The following is a 23,777-nucleotide window of genomic DNA, read 5'->3' as shown; positions in this document are numbered from 1 at the left end:
CATACTCGCATTCCCGGCCCTCCTCCAGCACTAAAGGGTATCCCAGGAACTGGCTGAGAGCATCCGCATCGAACAGGATCCACTGACCCCTCACCCAGGATCGCATATCTCGCACGCCCTCCTCTGTAGGCCAAGCATTAGCATAAAATTCGAGGACTATGTCTGGGTCGAACTTGGCCATGGGGGTAACCAGTGATGCCCAACGCCAGCGAACTATCTCCTCCTGGAAGTCGGTATACTCGTCGTCCCTGAGCTGGACGCGTCGCTCCCGAAGAAATGACCATCCCTTGATGGCCTCGAAGCGCTGCTGGTGCTCAGCGCTCCTAAAACGGTGGCTGTCATATTCAGGAGCGGAACTGGTTCCTTCAGTCGCTTTATCCTTCCTAGATCTCTTTGAGGCAAGCTTCCTCGGGGCCATTTCCTGCGAGAACAAACATTTAGAAGTTAGATTTACAAGATAATGCTTATCTTAACGCAAAAAATGTCATGCTAACCTCTCTGATTTTAGAATGAACTGACCCCTCACCCAGAAACAGCTGAAACACGTATGTGTGGAATATCCTACTATTTATATCAACATAGAGGCCATCCAACACATTCTAATTGTCATACATATATGCATTTGAAAAGAACATACATTCTCACGCCCAAGGCATTGCGTCAAAACTCACACTTAATTTATATCCTAAACATTTGCTATTTACAAACTACCTACATATGTTTGAAATATATATCATACAAATTTTTATTGTTTCACTCACATTTATTCATATTGGCAAGCTATTTACATTATGCACACACTTGCATTCAAAAGGGAATTTCGTGCTATCATACATTCATTTAGGAAGACAATCATTCACACTTTGCTAGGAATTTCATGCTCCTTATATTTACATATATATGCACACTCTTGCAAGGTGTTTTCCTTGCTACCTCTAGGCAAGGTATCAAACATGGGGCAGCCAAAATTCGAGCAAAAACTCTCACAAGCAAGTCCTAATTTTCATGCTTTTCTAATTCTAAAACCAAATTTTGGATTCCTAGCCATAAGCATGTTTCCTTGCATTGAAGCTACAAGTTTGGGTTCCTAAGCTTGGAATTGCATTTGGGCTCCTATTTTGAATCTCCTATGCTGTACCTACATATAAGAAACAGTCCCACTCTCCCAATTTTACAAAATCATATTCACATATCATTGGGGCATTTCACCGAGCACTTGGTGGGCGCATGTTTGGACATAAATTGCAAGAGGAAGGGGACAATGTGGCATGCCCCATTGCTTCAGAATACAGCATAGGCCTAAGGCCTTCTCATTCAAATCCTCAACTCAAGAAATCAAGCATCAAAGCAACCCAAAACTGCCTCACGAATATAAGCACGTTCTCACAATTTAGAGCACCAAAAGATGAAGAAAACACATCAATGGGAAGCTAAAAACTCAAGGATTGAATACTTACTTGTTGGAGTGAGTAGAAACACCAAAAATGAAAGCAAAATGCAACCAAAAGTGGCTTAGGGGAGCAAAAACCGCAAGCCTTCGTGAGTCCTCTCTTTTGAATGAAGGGGGGGGAGTTTTTGGATGCAAAAAACGTTCCCCTCCCTCGTTTTTATATTTTGAATGCAGGGGTTGCTCGCCCAGGCGAGCTAACCTGCCAATTTTTTTTTTAAGGGTGCATTAACCATGCCTCCCCCCTCTTATGGGTTAGCGTTTTGCCTACTTGAACCTACTTAAGTTTGAATTAGGCGTCGATTACTTAAAAAACAAACAATAGTAGTAAAATACTACGAATTCAAAGGATACTGGGCTGCCTTGCAGCGATGTTCTCCGCTGGACCAGCGTCGGGAAGGGGTGACGATTGGTCGGTCGCGATCCTATCCTCCATTCGCCTCTATCCCTAAGTACCTGCAAGTAGGAGACAAACAATATGCGGCCAATCGTGACCAGTCATCGTCTTATCTTGGTTGATTTCTGCCATTGACTTGTCTTGACTTCTGACCGTGGCCTGAGACGATTCTGCTCCTTGCTATCACAAGATATGCATGTGCATGTGCATGTATGAATGTTTCTAATGCGATGATTTTATTTTAGTGAAGGCTGGTTAGATTCAATTTTAAATAAGCGTTTGGGGCACCCCATACACCGAGCGAAGAGGGCTCAAGTTATAACAAATCTAAAACACAAGGTTTGAAACCAAAGGGAGGACTGAAACCTCGCCCATCTTTTCTTTTCAAAGAAACGAGACAAATACAATGAATGGGAATCCCTAGAGGAAACCAAGAAGAACGAGAAAAACTCAGAAATAAAAACATGCAACGGTCCTCTCAATTGCCCCAGACTTCAAGCGTAAAATCGTTTAATTTCATCGGAGTTCACGGGCGAGGGCAGCTCCTCGCCATCCATGTGGGTGAGTATCAGAGCACCCCCAGAAAAAGCTCTTTTCAGCACGAAAGGTCCTTCATAATTCGGGGCCCACTTGCCTCGATTATCTTTAACAGCATGGGACACTTTCTTCAGCACGAGGTCCTCCTCGTTGAACTTGCGCGGGCGTACCTTCTTGTCGAATGCGTTCTTTATCCTTCGTTGATACAAACGCCCATGGCTCATGGCAGCCAAACACTTACCTTCAATAAGGTTAAGTTGGTTGTAGCGTGCTTGAGCCCATTCTGACTCTTCTAGGCCTGACTCCGCCATTATCCTCTAAGAAGGAACCTCTACCTCAAATGGGAGTACTGCTTCCATCCCATAAACCAAGGAATACGGCGTTGCCCCAGTAGAAGTTCGTACCGAGGTTCTATATCCTGCAGGGCGAAAGGCAACATCTCATGCCAATCTTTGTATGACACTATCATCTTCTGAACAATCTTCTTAATATTTTTATTTGTAGCCTCTACAGCCCCATTCATCTTTGGCCGATAAGGGGTGGAGTTATGATGTTGGATCTTGAAATCCTCGCACATTTCCTGCATCATCTTGTTGTTCAGATTGGTGCCATTGTCAGTGATGATCTTTCTGGGGAGGCCGTATCGACAAATTAGCTCCCTCTTGATGAATCTGACTACCACACTTCTCGTGACATTAGTATAAGAAGCCGCTTCGACCCACTTGGTGAAGTAATCTATCGCCACAAGAATGAAGCGGTGACCATTCGACGCTTTGGGTTCGATGACCCCAATGACATCTATTCCCCACATGGAAAAAGGCCAAGGAGCGGACATAACGTTCAGAGGATGTGGCGGAACATTGACATTGTCCGCGTATGCCTGACATTTATGACACTTCCTTACATGAGCGCAGCAATCGCTTTCCATGGTGAGCCAATAATAACCGGCCCTAAGGATTTTTCTGGCCATAGCATGCCCATTGGCATGTGTCCCAAAGGAACCCTCGTGGATCTCCTCAATCATGAAGTTCGCCTCTTTGGCATCTACGCATCGTAGGAGGGTCATGTCGTGGTTTTGTTTGTACAGGATGTTACCACTTACAAAGAAACCAGTAGCCAATCTCCTCAACGTCCTTTTGTCATTGTCAGAAATCCCTGGCGGGTATTCTTTGTTCTCGACATACTATTTGATGTCGAAATACCATGGTTTCCCATCCCGCTCTTCCTCTATTGCATAACAATATGTCGGCCTGCCTTGAGATTTGAATTCGATGTACGGCAGATCCCCGTGTGGGGCGAGTTGAAACATGGATGCCAGGGTGGCTAATGCATCAGCCATTTGATTCTCTTCCCGGGGTATGTGGTGGAAGGAAATATCGTCAAAGTACTTAGCTAACCTCAAGATGTGAGTTTGATAGGGTATCAACTTCGGATCCCTAGTTTCCCATTCTCCTTTCAACTGGCGTATCACCAAAGCTGAGTCTCCATACACCTTGATTAGTTTTACATCAAAATCAATGGCCGCCTGAACCCTGAGGGCGCATGCTTCGTACTCGGCCATATTGTTGGTACAATCAAAACCTAGCCTAGCTGTGAAAGGAATACACTGATCATCCGGGGATACAAGGACTGCCCCTACTCCGTGGCCCAAAGCGTTAGATGCCCCATTGAAGCAAACAATCCATTTGTCTATGTCCTCGTGTGTCCGCTTCTCTTCAAACAGGGTCATGATATCTTTATCTGGGAACTCGGGGTGCATCGGCCGATAATCCTGGAGGGGTTGCTGGGCCAAATAATCCTCTAAGGCACTTCCCTTTACTGCCTTTTGGGTGACGTAAACGATATCGAATTCAGATAATAGTACCGGCCACCTAGCGATTCGTCCCATGAGGGCCGGTTTCTCAAAGATGTATTTCACGGGATCCATTTTGGAAATAAGCCACGTGGTATGGCTGAGCATGTACTGCCTAAGCCGATGTGATGCCCATACCAGGGCACAACACGTCCTTTCCAGCATTGAGTAATTCATCTCACATGCGGTAAACTTCTTGCTCAGATAGTAGATGGCTTGCTCCTTTTTCCCAGAATCATCATGCTGACCCAACACGCACCCCATAGACTCGTCCAACACGGTCATGTACAGGAAAAGAGGTCTTCCTATTACAGGTGGCATGAGCACCGGGGGATTTGCGAGACTCTGTTTGATCTTCTCGAAGGCCTCTTGGCAGTCACTGTTCCACAAGACCGCCTGGTTCTTATGTAATAGCTTAAAAATGGGCTCACAGGTAGGGGTGAGTTGCAAGATAAACCTCACGATATAATTCAACATGCCCAAGAACCCCCGAACCTGCTTCTCCGTGTGTGGTTCCGGCATTTCAAGGATGGCCTTTACTTTCTCGGGATCTATCTCTATCCCTTTCTGACTTACGATAAATCCTAGCAACTTCCCCGACTTTACCCCAAAGGTGCATTTGGTTGGGTTTAGTTTCAATTGGTATTTCTGCAACCTTCCGAACAGCTTACGCAGATTGACAAGGTGTTCGTCCTCAGTCCGAGACTTGGCAATCATGTCATCTACGTAGACTTCTATTTCCTTATGCATCATATCATGGAACAATGCCACCATGGCACGCTGATAGGTTGCCCCAGCATTTATCAGCCCGAAGGCCATCACTTTATAGCAGAATGTCCCCCATAGGGTGACGAAAGTGGTCTTCTCTACATCTTCGGGTGCCATCTTTATTTGATTATACCCTGAGAAACCATCCATAAATGAGAAAAGGGCGAATTTGCCTGTATTATCTACCAACATATCAATGTGTGGCAGGGGAAAATTGTGTTTAGGACTGGCTCGGTTCAAGTCCCGGTAGTCTACACACATTCGAACCTTGCCGTCCTTTTTCGGGACTGGGACAATGTTGGCCACCCACTCCGAGTACCGCGCCACAGCTAAGAAACCTGCATCAAACTGCTTCCTTACTTCTTCTTTAATTTTTAAAGACATCTCGGGTCTCATTCTTCGTAACTTTTGCTTAACCGGGGAAGACCCAGGATTCAAAGGCAACTTATGCTGCACAATGTCGGAATCCAGACCGGGCATGTCTTGATATGACCACGCAAAGACATCTCGATACTCTTCAAGAAGGGTTATCAAGCCTTGGCGGATAGGCGCGGTCATACCAGTTCCTACCTTTACTTCTTTCTTTTCCTCCGTGGTCCCCAAGTTTACCAATTCGGTTTCTTCTTGGTAAGGCTTCATTTCACGTTCTTCCTGAGCGACCAACCTCTCCAACTCTGGTGACAGGACGTCCTCTTCCTCTTCCTCGTTTATCGTTTGGCTTATATCTCGATCGAAATCGATTGTCAAACCCTCGTTGTTAGGATCCTCAAAGAATCGACCCTCATATCTATACCAAACAAGACAAAAGAAACAAAAACATGCAAAATGATATGAGAAAAGGTGGAACTGCAAGAACAGATGAAACAAGATCTCTTTGTTTATTTAATAAGGTAGGTTTCACAAAACAAAAGAGAAAGGAAATCTATAGGCTCTAATTACATTGAATCAGTGGTATAGACTTTAGACTGGCTTATCACGCGCCAGTTCCCCACTTGGGAATCGGGGTGGCATGGTTGCACAAAACTTGGTGGGTCTTGAGGGAACTCCTCTTCTATTGCGGCCACCTCTTCCTCGGACACCATTCCAGCGCTGGTGAGACACTGGCTAATACGGCCGGGCCATACTCTATCTGCCCGAAGTCTTGACGGCACATTCCTCCTCCCCGGCATCCCGGGTTCATACCCTAATCCATATTTGTATGGATTTCCCTTGACATCGACTACCTCAGCATTTCCGAGGTCGTCCTTGCCTAGACCCATTCCGGGCTCAAATCCATTCCTGAGCATAACACATGCCACCATTATGGCCGCGTTGGAGAGAGAAGGTAGCAACGGACTTGGTTCCATAGAGGCGCAGCTCACCACCTCGAAGGATTGGAAAGCCGTTTCCAATGATTCTTCTGCCACTTCTACGTATGGTGTGGAGGAGGGGCAGCTCACCAACATATCCTCTTCACCCGATACTATCACCAAAAGTCCACCCACTGCAACTTCAATTTCTGGTGAAGCGTTGAAGGGACCACTCCCAGCGCATGAATCCAAGGTCTCCCCAAGAGACAGCTATAGGCGGGATTTATGTCCATCACTTGAAACACCACATTGCAAGTGTGGGGGCCTATCTGAATAGGAATGTCGATTTCCCCCATCACTTCCCGCCGAGTACCATCAAAGGCTCGTACCACCATCGAGCTCGGTTTTAAACGTGACGCACTAAAAGGAAGCTTTTCTAAAGTGGTCTTCGGAATCACATTCAAACTTGATCCATTGTCGATAAGTACCTTTGCGACAACATGGTCCATACATCTCACCGACACATGTAGAGCCTTGTTGTGTCCTCTCCCCTCAACGAAAATCTCTTCTTCCGTAAACACGATATAATTATTGGTGGTTATATGATTAACGATGCCTTCGAAACCCTCCATCGAGATATCATGTGCTACATGGGCATCGTTAAGGACTTTTATCAATAGCGCACGATGAGGCTCGAAATTTATGAGCAGTTCAAGCAAAGAGATCCTTACTGGAGTTTTATTCAGTTGCTCGACTACCTTAAACTCGCTTTGTTGGATGAGGCGGAGGAACTCATGGGCCTCTTCCAAAGTCACCGTCTTTCCTTGAAGACCCTCTTTCTTTTCAGCCCCTCTTACTACCGGAGGATCTACTTCTTTCGAGGGGGTGGCTACGTCTGTTGTGACATCCTGGAAATTTCTACCCGGAATTTTCGAAAAAGATGTGTTTTGAATGATTATATATATATATATATATATATATATATATATATATATATAAGTATTATTCAGTGTATATGCATATATGTTCTTGGTAAGGGTAGGAAAAGAGGGGGCAAGATACGCGGGTTAGGCTAATTAAGGAAGAGGAATCCATAACTGGGAGGTTATGGGTTAATTCCTAATTAATTAGTTAAAAATCATCGTTTTGCGTGTGACTTAGAATTTAACGAAACCAACCTCTGAACCACGCTCGGAGTTTTATTCTGAGCGTTTTGATATATATATTGGTTACTTTCGAAAACTGGCCCTGACGGACGCAGAGAAACGCGAGGAACTAGAACCAGAGAAATGGCACGTAAACCGAGGCAGGATTTTAGCGTTTCAAAGGTCAGGTTTTTCTCACTTTTTGTGGCTGAGTATGGGTCACAATCAAAAGAGAAAGTGGGCCCTCTTGCTCCACTCAAATAGAGACATGTGGCATAGTTTATAATAAAATAATAGAAAAAGAGAAAACCCTTTTATTTAAAACCAAAAAAAAAAAAGCTTTTCTCTCTCTTCACTCAGCCCCCACACTTTTCAGACAGCTCTCTCTCTCCCTCACGTTGCCATTTTCTTCTTCTTCATTCTCCATTGAAGCTCCAAACAAAGCTTCAACCTTTGGCCATCATTTCTGCCCCAAATCGCAAAAGGAGGGCATTTCCGGAGTCGTGAAGTGTGTGTCTACGAGTGGGACTTCGAAATTTCAGGTTTGGGTGGACTTCTTTCTCTCTTAAATTTCGTGGGTGTGGGGTTTTGGGAGATATGATGGGTAGTCTTGCTAGTTTTCTGCTTCATGATAATTATTTGTGAAGGAACTTGTTGAAAGCTTGTTGAAATTGCCATGTTTGGATGAGTTAGACATACCCATTCTGTTTTAGGGTTTTTGTGATGATGTTTGTGATGTTTGTATGCTGAAATTGCTTGTGGAAAAACTGTTAGAGATGAAAGGTAGAGTAAACCTAGGGTTGGAAAGTGAGAATGTGGTGTTATGAGTGGAAAAAGAGTGAGGCTTTGAGGGTTGGAAGGTTAAGTCTGAATTCTATGGTAAATGGAGGTTAAAGTGAGTTAATACTAGCTTGAAATGTCATTTAGGACTTGGGAGAAAGCTTGGACTGTGCTAGAGAGAAAAACAAATGATCAAAGTGAATAAAGAGCCATTTCTAGGGCAAAGTTGGGTGTTGAGGAGTCAAATTTTGATTCGGTGGAATTTTAGGTGTAAATCCAGTTTGAGCAAGTTTAGATTGATGTTATAGACTTGTGTGAGGTGAGAGTTTGCTCCAAATTTACCTCATTCTCAATTTCACTTCTCAAACCTAGAAAACCCATTGATTTGAGGGGTGTTGGACACCTAGATTCTGTGTTGCTGTGCTTTAAAGCTTGACTTTGGTTTAGACATGATTGATACATGATTTGGGACTTGTAGGAATTGATTTGGGCAAGATTGGATGAGAGGAAGTGTGATTTTCGAAATCTGCACTTATGCAGAATTCTGCTGTCAAAATAGGTGCAGCAGAATTTTGGCTTGTGCAGAAAAATGCTTGTGTGTGGTTGGCTGTGGAAAGGGTAGTGCAGAATGAGTTCTGGATGTTTGCTAGTAGATCCCAACGGTCAAAATGTAGGTTTAAGTATCAGAGACTTCCAGTAAAATTTTCGAGTCGATCCAACGGTTAATGAACCAGAACGAAGGAATTGTTACTGGGGTCTTTAAGTGAGAAAAGCTGTGATTTGGTTGGTGTTTTGGCAGAATTTTCTGCCTATGCTCTGTTTTGCTTGGCTGTGATAGCTTGTATGGTTTTGAATGTCGTTTTGTTTGGATGTTGTGGAAGCTTGGGAGGATTGATGGGGACCCGGTGTTGAGAGAAACGAGGATATGGGCTACGTGGGAGTACGTGAGCTCAGATGGAGGTGGGCAACAGGGATGGTGGGTTTATGCGCGCTTTGTGGATGTGGAAAACTTGTTGTGCACCATCGCCCGACCGCCACCTAGTACCACATGTGATGGGTACCCCATAATCCTACAAGCTTGAGATAAGGAAGTGTAGAAGGGTGAAACTTCCTACTTTTATTCGTTGACCACAGAGTGGTACCTGGAGATATGTCGCGGGGGTCAGGAGACCTTGGGGACGTCAGGTGGGGTGCTATTGCCCAAAACCAAGCTTGACCAATCCCGACCCAACCCGGGCATAGTCGGTCAGTGAGAACCTGTGATGTACCTAAACAGGCGAGCTCCTGGCAGTCAACAGATAAAAGGAACAAAGACCACAAAGCAAGGAGGCTTGTGGTGGCTGGCCAGCTGTGAATTTTGTGTGATATGTGGATTATGGCCCCTGGTAATCGATTACCAAGGGTAGGTAATCGATTACAAGGCTTAAAAGTGAAGACAAGAGGCTAAGATGGTCTCTGGTAATCGATTACCAAGGGGTGTAATCGATTACCAGGCTTGAAAACGAAGTCAGGAAACTAAGGGAGCCTCTGGTAATCGATTACCAGCTTGTGTAATCGATTACACAGAGGGATGGGTCACTGGTAATCGATTACCAGGTAGGTGTAATCGATTACACAGTGCATTTTTGCATATTTCATGTCCTGAGGCTGTGTAATTCAAGTTTAGCCTCTGGTAATCGATTACCAAGGCTATGTAATCGATTACCAGAGATGAAAAGCCTTAAGATACTCCTTTTAATTGCATGTAGTGGTTATGAGACGCATTTGTGCGGCGGCATAGATAGATTCTTGTGAAAGAGTCTACCCCTTTCTTTTCTTTCTTGTAGATCGTGATGGCGGCGCAGCTAATCCGTGATCGAGTAGAGATGGAGTGCCTAGAGGGAGTTTGGGAGACCCTCGAAGGCAACACGAGGTGCCGATTTCGGGGCACCATTCGATTTACGGCGACTTCTTTAGTGCATCCAGATGAGCCCGCACGGACGCTTCAGCGCACGGTGGAGTGGATACTACCCACGCCTACACCATATCGTCTAGTGGAGCCCGTCCAAGTGATCGAGGTAACGTCATCCGAGGAAGACCCCGAGGAGGATCTGGAGGAGCTACCTCCTGAGCCTGCCATGGATGCCCTTGACTTCCTAGAGGGTGATGAGGATCCACTTCTTGAGGTGGATTCTCTCGAGGAAGTCATGTCGGCATCTGAGGCAGACTCTACGGAGGATAGTGGCCCGGGGGAGATGGCGATCAGCGGAGGCTCTTCATCCTAGTGGACAGCATTTTGGATTAGTTTTGTATACTTTTTGAGGGTGGGTGTATCTAGGACTGACGGTTAGGTTTACTCTTTTGTTTTTGTATGGGTAGACCTGATGTATAGGAATTTGATGATTGTATACATGTGGCTGAAGCCACCACTATGGACACCTTTGCTCTGGATGACACTGTGTATTTTGTAAAACTCCCATATTTTGGACAGCTTTAAATGATGAATGTATTTATGATCAATCTTGTTACTCGAAAGGAAAGCATTTGCAACTTTATTTGTAAAAGAGTTTATCGACCGTATTTTATTCTTTTATTTTCACGTGACGACCTAAAGTAATGACTGGTACATTCTTCCTTTTGAAACAACAAATTAGTTTTAGAGATCATGAACGGTAAGAAAGAATTGACTCCGAATAGAGTTGTGAACTGGCCATTCAGGACTCTATAGTGAGGATTTTCCTTCTAAACCTAGTTATGGTGAAAAGAGAAAGAAATGAAAAAAAAAAGAAAAAAGAAGAAAAAAAAAATTTACCATGGTTTTTTGTGTTATTTAAATTATTACTATCAAACCAGTCATTAATTTAGGGACGCCACATCTGTGGGCTCTTGGACCATGGGCGCTTTCCCCTTTTAGGGCAACTCCGCCGAGTGAGGGGAAGCGAACACCCGACCACTGCAGGTTACGCCACTGAGGCCGGTGATGTTGGTCACCTTGGCTGACAGGGAGTCAACTTCGGTTGCAACTCTCTCCCCGAACGCGGGAGGGGTATACTTCCACGGAACGGCCTTATTGCTTTGATATGCAAACAGTGTCGGCTTGGGTGCTATCCGGGGGTATATGGGTGTGGAGCCGGTCCCTTTCCTAGTAAAACATATTACTAGGGCCTTGGGGGTTAGGGGAACCTTCTTTTCTTCCGACTGCATGCAAATATGTAGCTCCTCCTTCCCTCCTTTGGACACTTCAAGCTGCCCCCAGTTCATGAGCCGCTGAAGCAATTCTTCCACCGTGGGACAGGTTTCCATGTCGTGTGACTCCCCGAGGTGAAACAAACATTCGTCCATTTCATCTCCACCACCGGAGACCATGCACGCCGCTTGCAGTGATTGGTAGATGAAGCGTCTAGAAGTAGCCACCTCTCCTAATCTCTTTGCCCGCGATGGCCCATCCTCTTCGATGGCATTCACGCTAGCCCCTCCATGACTAGCTAGCGGATTAGTTTTAACATTTGGGCCTTCCTCTTGAAATGATAGCCAGCCGACACTAATCAGGTGCTGCACCTTATACTTGAATGGGATGCAGGAGTCAATGTTATCTCCAGGAGCTCCACTATGGTACGCACACTTGGCACCCGGGTCGTACCACTTGGGGTAGGGTGGCTGGAAGACCCTTCCGAGTATGGCCACCACCAAATGATTCTCCAATAATGAAGGCCATAACTCGAAGTATGCCATGGGAATAGAAGAGAAGTTATCTTTCGGGGGTGAGTGTTGTGCATATTTATAGCTTGCGCCGGGGGCTGTATTATTGACTGGCCGGGGAGCGGCTGGAGCTGTACGTTGGGCCGACGCTCTTTCTGCTGCGGGTGGTCCTTTCACTTGAGTCGGGAGGGAATTCCCGGCTCGGATTGAAAAGTTCAGGGGGTTAGGCCGGTATGAGCTTTGGATATTTTGGGGTGCTTTCATCCATGTTGGGGCGGTGGTGACCGCGTGGGTATCTCCTTCCTTTTTCGTGTGCCCAGCACTGGGGCTCTTCTGTTGTTATTGGGGGCCGTGTTGGAGGCATATTCGAATTTGCCTTTTCTCAGTCCTGATTCAATTCTTTCTCCGGCGAAGACGAGATCCGCAAAGTTAGTTGGCATGTAGCCTATCAGCTTTTCATAGTAGAACGTAGGCAACGTATCTACCATGATTGTGATCATCTCCCTCTCCGTCATGGGCGGGACGACTTGGGCTACGAGATCTCTCCATCTTTGGGCATATTCCTTAATGGATTCATGCTCTCGCTTAGTCATACTCTGAAGCTGGTTCCGATCGGGAGCCATATCCGTATTGTACTGGTACTGCCTAATGAAGGCAGTTGCCAAGTCTTTCCATGATCGGATCTGGGAAGCTTCCAGATTGGTATACCATGCTACAGCCGCTCCGGCCAAGCTGTCTTGAAAGAAATGGACCAACAGCTTTTCACCCGCAGAATACGTCCCTTTGTACTTATCAAAGTCTGGTACTTTGAACTTGGGAGGGATGACGATGTTGGGCACGAGACATAGGTCCGCTAGATCTGAGAATGGGTAATTGTCGAGGCCCTCTACCGCTCTCAGCCTCTCCTCAAGCGCATCAATCTTTCCCTTATCCTCTACGAAGGGAACGGATTCGATTACGGGTGCGGGTGAAGATGGGACGTGGTAGACTATGTTTGGTTGGGGTAGTTCATGGGGGGATGGATCTTTGAGGTGGAGCAGGGGGCCGAGATGGGTATCTCCTTCCTCATCGTCTTGCACGGGATAGTCGGCATAAGGTGGGAGTTGCCCCTCGAAGGTAGGGGCTTGGCTCAAATCTTCCGGGGCGACACAGGGAGTAAAGTCCGGAGGCAAGCCATAGGGTTAAGCTTGCGGACTATACCTCCGACCAAACACTGTCGTGTTTCTGTCTCAGCCCAGATTTAAGGCGGGCTGTAGCATCGGCTCCGCTTCCCTAGCTGTATTGGAGGCGGTTGCCGTGGCTTTATCCTCTATAGTTTTCTGAAGTTTTAGCATGACCTCCGAGATGGAAGCCATTTGATCTTTTAAGGCCGATAGATCGGCCTTCATCTGTTCCTGCACGCCCTCTTCGTTATCCATTTTTCTGGATCGAGTGTTATAGGGGTGCTTTTGTGCTTTCTTAGTTATGATGAAATTCCTAAAGAAATAAACAACGGTGAGTATGCCACCAAAACATGAATATGCAAATGAATGATCGGAACACTTGGATCCACCCCAAGGTTTTTTAGATAACGTGATGAGTTCAGAACTTCTCATTTTATAAAAAGAACAAAGCTTTCATCTAGCCAAGATTATACAAAAGTGTTACAAGAGAACCTAACGGTTTCTAATTATATGGGCCATCAAATCTATCATGTGTTGACAGTAATTGATTAGCCCATGAATCTCCTCGGGGGCCGTACACACTTCGGCCATGGCTTTTGCTTTGGCTAATAGACGCGGGAGGTCTTGACTTCCATTCAAGGTCAAGGCGAACCTATCCATCCACATAGTCGCTTCTTGATGCAATGCATCAATCACCCTCCCTCTTGCTTCTTTTTCGGCATACACTTGTGCAAAATCCTCCACTAGCTTTTGTTCATGGGTCACAGACTGGTTCAACTCTTCCTTGTATTGCCCTATGATAGCTAGCATGCTTTGCTCCGTGGCTTCCAAGTGTTGAGCCAAACTCCTCTTGGACCTTGCGCAAGCAGCTAACTCTTCTTTTAAGATCATGCCATGCATCCGTGACCGGTCTCTTTCCTCTCTTCGGAGCTTGAGCTCATTGTTGCTACCCCACAATGCTCCTCGAAATTTCTCTCGGCCATGTTCCTCCTTGCAGGCCCTTTTGGTTTCTCGTTCAAGGGCTCTTGCAGTGGCCGCGTTTTCCTCTTGTAACTCGGTGCACTCTTTCCGGATGTGTGTAGCGGCTGATTTGAACTTCTCCTTGGCGAGTCTTGCCTTCCCTAGCTCTAATTTTAGAGCTCAGACTTCTTCATCTTCCTCCGGAGCTTCGAAGTTCTCCTCATCGATAACTTTCAACTTGGAGAGCCAATCTAACTCTCGCGTGTGAACTCTTAGCCATCCATGATAACCACCGATGATGCCATTACGGATGCCCCTAAGCTCCTTGTCCTTCCTCAACGGATTTCTCCACGCCTTGTGGACCCTTTGTATAACCTTGAGACTTTGCGCGCCTAGGTCCCTCACAAGGAGAGGCGAGAGACTCTCCTCTGTTGGCGCTCCCCTCATGGGGTACCCTAACTGTCTTATGGCAAGTGCGGGATTATAGTTAATGCAACCCCTTGTCCCTAACAACGGAACGTTAGGGTAGTCCCCACATGAGAAAAGGACTCCCTCCTTGCCTTCCTTCCATCGAGGAAACCAATTGATTGTGCTACCCCCTATCCCAGCCAAATGTTGGTCCCAATCGACTCTTCCTTTTTCGGCGCATGAGCGATAACTTTGAAGAGGACACGGGTGTCTTGTGTCTTGTTGGAAAAGGTGTGAAACCAACCACACACAGAGAGCGGGTAAACAACAGAAAATCCGTGCACTGTTTTTCTCACACCTCCGGTCAAAGGTGTCAAACAAATCCGCCAAGATAGCCACCACTGGACTCTCCTTGCTATGGTGATATGCGAGGAAAGCATCAATCGCGGCTAAGTCCACCAAACCGTCCATGTTCGGAAGGAGGACAACCCCAAAAATCAACAAAGTTAGTATATCCGCAAACGGGCCCCACTTCTCTTGGCTCGCCATATCCCTTGCCTTGCCTTCCAAGTATTTCCGTGGCAGGCCTACTACACCGTTGCGAGTTTGCTTTATGCGATCCAACTCTTTTGCCGAATCCCCGACCACAGCTGCAATCTTGCTCAAGGAGGGAAGAAACCCGGAGAAAAGATACGGTTTTCTTCCCCCAAGAGGGCATCCTAGTATTTCCTCAAACTCTTCAATAGTCGGTACCATTTGGAAGTCCCCAAACATGAAGCACCTCAACGGCTGGTCATAGCATTGGGCGAGGGATACGACAGCTTCCGTAAACACCTCCACTGCGGTCAAATCTAGAATCTTTCCGTACACTTTGCAGAATGCTTGCCTTTGGAGAGGTCCCATCAATCGTCCCAATTCCTTGAGGCTGGTGACATCTAGACTCTTAACCTTGACTTGATAAAACCTTTTACCGTTTTGATTTCTCCTCATCATTTACCTAAAAAGGGGACTACTTGTCCAATGTCGTCATCCATCCCAAATTCAAGTTGCCAGACTCTGACAAGTACAAGGGGACTACTTGTCCCAAGAACCACTTGAAGATGTACTGTCGAAAGATGGGGGCGTACGTGAAATATGAGAAACTCTTGATACATTTTTTTAAGAAAGTTTGGCCAGGGTAGCAATTACTTGGTATACCAACCTGGAGTCTTCCCAGATTCATTCTTGGAAGGACTTAATGGCTGCCTTCATCAGGCAGTATCAATACAACTCAGACATGGCTCCCGATAGGATGCAATTGCAAAACATATGCAGGAAGGAGCATGAGTCTTTCAAGGAGTATGCCCAGAGGTGGAAGGAGTTGGCGGCCCAAGTAGCACCTCCAATGATGGAGAGGGAGATGATAACAATGATAGTGGACACATTACCAGTGTTCTACTATGAGAAAATGGGGGGTTATATGCCTTCAAGCTTTGCAGATCTGGTATTTGCGGGTGAAAGGATTGAAATCGGCTTAAGAAGGGGCAAGTTCGATTACGTCTCTTCAATGAAAATTGGCAATAAGAGGACCAGAGCAAGTGGAGCTAAGAAAAAGGAGGAGGATGCCCATGTCGTAACCACAGTTCGCATAAGGCCTCCCCTACCAAATCATTTCCTGCACAGCATCGACCAATTGGAAATCCTAACCCCAACACAAACACAAACCCAAGGAGGAACTTCCTAGAAAGAAACCCCATGGAGTTCACCCCGATACTAATGCCTTATGCCGACCTGCTACCATTTTTGCTTAGCAACTAAATGGTAGTGGTGAGCCCAGGGAAAGTCTACCAACCTCCTTTTCCCTGATGGTACAATCCCAATGCAACCTGCGCCTATCATGGTGGTGTTCTGGGGCACTCTATCAAGCAGCATGTAGCCTTCAAGCACAGGATACAAAGCTTGATTAATGTTGGATGGCTGACATTTCAAGAGGATAGTCCGAATGTGAGGACTAATCCATTCGCCAATCATAGAGGCTCGACGGTGAATGCAGTGGAAGAATGGGAGTCTCGGGGGCTGAAGCAGATAGGGAATGTGTTAACTTCTAGGCGGTTCATAATGGAAGCATTACGCGAGGCTGGTATGATTCACCTTGATGGTGACAAAGGAGATTCTTGATTAATACATCCGGGGACATTGCACGATGTGGAGACATGTCCAATGGCAGAGGAGCTGCTACAAGGAATCATGAAGAGGGGACAGATTAAAGTCTGCAGTGCGAAGAAAGGGGAAAGAGATGTATGCATGCAGTCAGATGAGGAAACCCCTCAAGACCGACCAAATTGGGCACAACCATGTCCTTCGGACTTTGAATTGGGGAATTGGAAAATCGTCGAACGACCCAAGATTTCCATGACAAATTCAATGTAATCCAATAGTTCCAACCATATTACTGGGCCTAGGCTGTAGGGTTTGCTTGTTTTGTCGGGTATACTTTCTTTAATGTTCCCACAATTATAAATGCACAACCCTTTTTCATTTGATTTGTTCCCTCTCGCACTTTTTTCTATTTCCATTCTTCTACATATTTATTTTTGTTGCGATTAAATGATTTGACGAAGATCCAACAATGAGTCCTATGAAAGTAGTGGTACCGAGGACCCGGATGTTGATTTAGAGCAACTAATAAATGAAGCTAAGAAATGAGAAGAGGAGGAAAGTAAGCCTTGGTACTTCAATATCAAACAATACATCGAAGACAAGGAATACCCGTCTGAGGCCTCTAACAACGACAAGAGGAAGTTGCGAAGGTTGGCAGCTGGTTTCTTCCTGAGTGGGAATGTCTTGTACAAGAGGAATCATGACATCGTACTGCTTCGATGTGTGGATGCAAGAGAGGCAGAGCAAATGCTAATAGAGGTGCATGAGGGATCCTTTGGAAGGGTATTGCGTTCATGTGAAGAAATGCCATAAGTGTCAGGCCTTCGCTGATAATGTTAATGCTCCACCTGTACCATTGAACGTCTTGGAAGCACCTTGGTCATTCTCTATGTGGGGCATAAACGTGATCAGAGCCATCGAGCCTAAGGTTTCAAATGGACATCGCTTCATCTTATTCGCCATTGACTACTTCACCAAATGGGTCGAAGCAGCTTCATACGCTAGCGTGACTAGGAATGTGGTGATTAGATTCATCAAGAAAGAGATAATTTGCTAATATCGGTTGCCTAGGAAAATCATCACCGATGATGCCACTAATCTAAACAACAAGATGATGAAGGAAATGTGTGAGGATTTCAAAATCCAACACCATAATTTCACGCCTTATTGGCCAAAGATGAATGGGCCAGTTGAGGCTGCCAATAAAAATATCAAGAAAATAGTTCAGAAGATGACCATGTCATACAAGAATTGGCACGAGATGCTCCCCTTTGCATTGCATGGTTATCAAACTTATGTATGCACATCTACTGGGGCAACCCCTTTCTTTATGGTGTGCGGGATGGAAGTTGTGCTCCCGTTTTAGGTAGAGGTTCCTGCTTTAAGAATCCTAGTGGAGTTAGGGTTGGAAGAATCAGAGTGGTCCCAAGCACGCTTTGATCAGTTAAATCTTATTGAGGGTAAGAGATTGGCCGCCATGAGCCATGGGCGACTATATCAAAGCAGAGTGAAGAATGCTTTTGACAAGAGGGTGCACCCACGCAAGTTCAGTGAGGGAGATCTTGTTTTAAAGAAAGTGTCGCAGGTTCAAAAGGACCACAGAGGGAAATGGGCCCCAAACTATGAAGGGTCATTTATTGTGAAGAAGGCTTTCTCAGGAGGAGCATCGTTGCTTACAAACATGGATGACAAAGAGCTGCCTTTGCTTGTGAACTCCGATATCGTCAAGCGGTATTACGCATAAAGCTTGGGGCAATTCGAAGGCTCAACATTTGGCTGTCCTCAAGGACTCATTTGAATCTCCAAGTCTTGAATTTTTTGTAAACCATAATTGCAACATTAATAAATATGGATTAATGATTTGCATCTCTTCCTCCAGTGTTGTGTCCTTTACATTTTTATTGTCTTTAAGAATGTACATTCTCGGAGCCATTCGACTCGTTCAGTAGGGGTGCCATAAGCGTTTAAGTAAAATTGAACGCGATAACTCCTGTTTAATTATTACATTTAACGTTCGATCATAAACATACATGCATCTGCACCTTATCATCAAGGGACCCTTCAAATCGGAAAATGAAGAAAGAGTCATTTTGGGTGATGGTCAACACCACACCGACTTGGGTAAGCACTAGGGGCAAGTGAAAGGTAATACAAGCATCTTGTAGTATTGTTTCACATTTGCATGATAACACTTTTTGTGTCAAAGCATAGGGCAGGTGCTAGGCCTATGATCAGATCAATCACCACCCAGCATCCAACTAAAGATGTTAAAGAAGCACTCCTAGGAGGCAGCCTAGTATCTCTAACTTTGCTCTTTAATTTCATGTGTCATACTTGTTCATTTTCTTGAATTATATCCTGATGACACAGATCTGGATAACACTTCTCCACAGCAACATCCTTGCCAGCAATCATAATTCTGATCTCCCGCTGCCAAAATGCCAGCTGGTCTATGTTATCCTGACCCAGGTCATTCATTAAGAAGTACTACATGCCAAGGCAGGCACAACAGTTGGGGCAAGACCAGCAGCAGCAGCAGCTGGCCACAGACGCACCACTGTCACCTCTACAGCAACCACCATCTCGGCTCACATGTAAAGGATGAAGCTCTACATGCAGCATTTGGCTGACCAGCAGGCGGCCAACCATAGGGGTCAGGTGCAGTTGAATGAGAGCTTTTACCAGTATACCCTGCATCAGCAGCACCAAGACCCTAGTCCTTATACATGGCCTACTCCTGAGCTATTCAAGGCCATAATTGCATGGCCTGGAGACAAGCCCAGTTTTCAGGCAGGGGCAGGGCCCACAGAGGTCCTAGGAGATGAAGGTGAAGCTCAGAAAGACGATGACATGGCCGATGTGATAGACTTCTTCCCTTGAGGATATTGAGCCGCTTGACCAGGATCTCTTAAAACTGTGAACTCATCTTTATTTTATTTATCGCTTTCAGTATTTTGTTTGTTATTTCATTGTGATGGAACTTTTCTTTATTTTATTGCTTCTAGTATGTTGTCATGCTATTTCATTGTGATGGTTTGTTTGAAACAAGAAAAACTAAACAAAAAGGATTTTATGTATGGTTTCTTTTCTTTCCTGCGCCCTTTGTCCCTTTGATAAGTGCAGTCTCGGGTTATAACTTTTCCTAGGATTCAAACTTGTTCTAAAAAACTAACATGCTTTTAAAAAGAAATAATCGCTAATTTTCTTTGGAAAATTCACGGATCAAAACACGAAAGGTTTTTTTTTAAAAAAAAGAAATGTGCACCTAGAGGGTGAAAACAACGAAAGACTTTCCCAAATGCCAAGATGGACTTAGATGTTTTGTATGACTTGATAAAAGAGAAATCATTGAAACACTGGTTTGACCTGAATGCGGAAACAAACCCTAAGTCTTAGTGTTTACATGGCCACAAAGCCTTATATTTGAGTGTCTGCATGGATATGTGCTATGATTGATTTTGCATGAATTTCTAATTATCATAATATGTGTTTCATGGAAATGATCTGGGCACTCCCTTCTTTCTAAGCCATTAGCCAAACAGATGTCCCAATATACATTATGTTCTGCCATTTGTAGGCCTTTTGAGCCAAACATCAACTTTTTGCCAGAACCTTGACCTAGGATGGAAGTTTCCAACCTTACCCTAGGATGAGAGAGCACGGGGGTCTTCCAAGTGAAGCTTCTATTATCTTTGGTTAATGGCGTTCGTCAAAACAAAAAGCAAAGAAAAACACAAAGAACAAAAACAGCACAGAAAGAAAGCAAAAGAAAAGAAAGAAAAAAAGAAAGAGAAAAAATCAATCAATCAAGATAGAAGAAGAGCAAGGGAAAATACAAAAGAAAAACAAGTCCTTTGGACCAGACAATGTCTGAACAATGTGCAGAATTGTCGAAAGGAAAAAAAAAAGAGAAGAGCAATAGTAACTTGGTTAAGACATGGGGGGTGTGAAATGATCGCCCATTTAAGTTACTAACCAAATCTTTGTGTCTGCTCTCCTATTCCACACCAAACACAAAAAGGAGAAGAGGGAAAAGAAGGGGAAAGGCCAAAGCAACCAAAACCAATTTCCTACAAAGTCTGATCTTAGAAAGCCCTATTGATCCATGATGATTATTGATGTGCCATTATTTTCTCCTATTTCTTAACCCTTTTTTCACCATTTTAATTACTTATTAGTCTTAATTGTCAAATTAATTATGCAGTTTTATCATTTGGGCCTATTGGACTAATTTTGTGTTTTTAATTTAATTTCAGAAGAATTATAAGCAATTGGACTTGAATCCAGAATTGGGCTTGGACTTGAAGAGGGCAGACAATTTTATCAAATCTTATCTTATCTAGATCAAATCTTATCTTATCTAGATTTTATCTAATCAAGATATTATTTCATCTAGATCTTATCTTATCTTATTTAGATTTTATTTCATCTAGATTTTATTTTATCTTATCTTATCTTGTCTAGATTTTATTTTATTTATGGGCTTGGACTTAAAACATATTTGTAAGCTTTGGGGCTGAAAACTATATAACAGCACCAAGGTTCTAGTTTAGGCTCTCTCTTCTTTCGTTTTGAGTTTTAGGCTTCTCTTCTTCTTTTAGACACTTTTTCGTTTTGCAATTTCAGTTGTTACTTTTCGTTTTAACGATAAAATTTCGTTCTCTATTGATTAATGGAAGGCTAAGTCTCCAGCGTTGTTTTCTCTTGAGGATCAAGCACACTTCTCTTTGAGGTTCTATTATTACTATTAAATTCTGATCAGTTTTTCCTCTTCATTAATTACTCTGAATTTGTTGCTATTAATTCATGCATGCTTAGTGCTTGATTAATTGTCTCTGCACTTAATTAACATTCATGCTTAATGATCGTTTATGATTAATTGGTGTATGTGTTTCTTAATCACATAATGAATGCCTTATGTTAAATTTCGCTTAGTAATTTAATTTAGGGTTGGATTAAGTAGTTGAACTGATAAAGGATAAACTCTCGTAACCTAGGATAAGAGACTTGCTTGTGAATCAAGGGGAAGCAACGTGTTTTAATTCTGATATTTTCTAATTCACATCTATTCGCTATTTAATTTACAAAAGCAAACAACCCCCCCCCCCGAATTCGTTACTATTTTCCTACTATCTGTTGTGAACATTTGGTTTATCATTGCTCGTTGCGAACGACCTAGGATCACTTCCTAGTTACTGCATTTTAATGTTTATTAGATTCGGGTACGGCCTCGATAAAATTTGGCGCCGTTGCCAGGGAGCAGTGTCCAAAGGTTCATAATAGCTAATGATTCGTGTTTTGTGATTAGTTGTTTTAAGTTTTCGTGTTGTGTTAGTGTTGTTTAGTGTCGTTTAGTGTCGTTTATTGTCTTGTTATTTTGTTTAGTGTGGTGTTTTGCTTTAGTTTTTCTGTTCAGCGCTTCCCCTGTTTCAGTTTTTGTGTTTTGCTATGAATAGTGCTTTGTGACGGATTTAGCGATCACTTTTGCTGATCTGGAAAACCGAGTAATAGTGCAAATCCCTTAGCGACTGAATTAGTGACTGCTGCTGACAATTTAATAGGCGATTTTTGTTTTGATAGTTAGGGTTGTTATTTTTGGCTGAATTTTGGTGTGGTAGGTTCTTTTGATCCATATTTTGTGGGAAAAATAGCTGGAGCCCTTAGTTTTGTCAGATTTGAAAGTTCCAAAAAAGTAGTGAATTTGATTTTTGTCAAAATTTCAAACGGCCATAACTTTTGCTTCGGGTATCAGAATGACTATTATTATATATGTATTTGGGGTAGATAAAAATTTCCCATATTGTGGCAGCTGGCCAAAGGCCGGCTGAAGTCTGTAGCTATCCAAAATCACCTGTTTACTAGTTTTTTTTTCAAGTTTTATTGTTTTATTTTTCTAAACTTTCCTTAGGTAGTTTCCATAGTTAGACTTTGAATTTTTGTTTGAAAACTTTTGTGCCACCTTTTCATGATTTTAGGGTGTTGCTCACAAAATTTCAAGTCATTTGGATATCATTTGAGGGTAGTTGTAGTTCAAACCTACACTGTTACTTGCACAAGAAGGCAACTAGTTGTGCATGCTGAATATAGTGTATGACTAGAGGCAATCCATCTGACTTACAACCCTTTGATCTTGAGATAGATAGGACATTTCATAAATTAGTTAGCCATCATCTTGTACCTTTTGAGCATCCTAAGCATTCTGTTATTGATGATTTTGAGCATCCAGATTTAGAGCATTATAATTTTGAACATTCTGATTTTGAACATTCTGAGAACATGGCACAACCTCCACCCCGTGAGAGGACTCTAAGGGAAATGGCTGCACCTAATTTCACCTACGAAAGCTTGTGCATCCAATACCCAGATGAGGATGTCCCATATGTTCTTAAAACTGGACTAATTCATTTGCTTCCAACGTTTCATGGCCTTGCAGGTGAAGACCCACACAAACATCTGAAAGAATTCCATATTGTCTGCTCCACCATGAAACCCCCAGATGTCCAAGAGGATCACATATTTCTAAAGGCTTTTCCTCATTCTTTAGAGGGAGTGGCAAAGGACTGGCTATATTACCTTGCTCCAAGGTCCATCACGAGCTGGGATGACCTTAGGAGAGTATTCTTAGAAAAAAAATTCTCTGCTTCTAGGACCACGACCATCAGAAAAGATATTTCAGGAATTAAGCAACTCAGTGGAGAGAGCTTATATGAATACTGGGAGAGATTCAAGAAATTATGTGCCAGTTGCCCTCACCACCAGATTTCTGAGCAGCTTCTTCTCCAATATTTTTATGAAGGACTCAGTAACATGGAGAGAAGTATGATAGATGCTGCCAGTGGTGGAGCCCTTGGAGACATGATTCCTGCTGAAGCCAGAAATTTAATTGAGAAGATGGATTCAAACTCCCAGCAATTTAGTGCCAGAAGTGATGCTATTGTCATTAGAGGAGTGCATAAAGTAGCCACGAATTCTTCTTCATTAGGTTAGACTAAGAAGCTTGAAGGTAAACTAGATGCCTTGGTTAACCTGGTAACCCAACTGGCCATGAATAAAAAATCTGCACCTGTCGCCAGACTCTGTGGTTTATGCTCCTCTGCCGACCACCACACAAACCTTTGCCCTTCTGTGCAACAATCTGAAGCAATTGAACAACCTAAGGCTTATGATGCAAACATCTACAATAGACCTCCTCAACCTCAGCAGCAAAATCAGCC

The 23,777-nt window shown here is 43.9% G+C and overlaps 1 non-coding gene across 1 annotated transcript; it reads right to left on the bottom strand.

Annotated features, from left to right (window-relative positions):
- Window positions 1-23,217: 23,217 nt before the first annotated feature.
- On the bottom strand, window positions 23,218-23,324 carry LOC112999678 (small nucleolar RNA R71). The gene has a single exon (XR_003264888.1). It is a non-coding gene; the product is annotated as a small nucleolar RNA R71 (small nucleolar RNA).
- Between the last annotated feature and the right edge of the window lie 453 nt (window positions 23,325-23,777).

The sequence above is a fragment of the Glycine max genome, chromosome 15, assembly GCF_000004515.6.
Source record: "Glycine max cultivar Williams 82 chromosome 15, Glycine_max_v4.0, whole genome shotgun sequence".
Lineage (NCBI taxonomy): Eukaryota > Viridiplantae > Streptophyta > Magnoliopsida > Fabales > Fabaceae > Glycine > Glycine max.
This window is presented reverse-complemented; position numbering and strand designations above follow the sequence as displayed.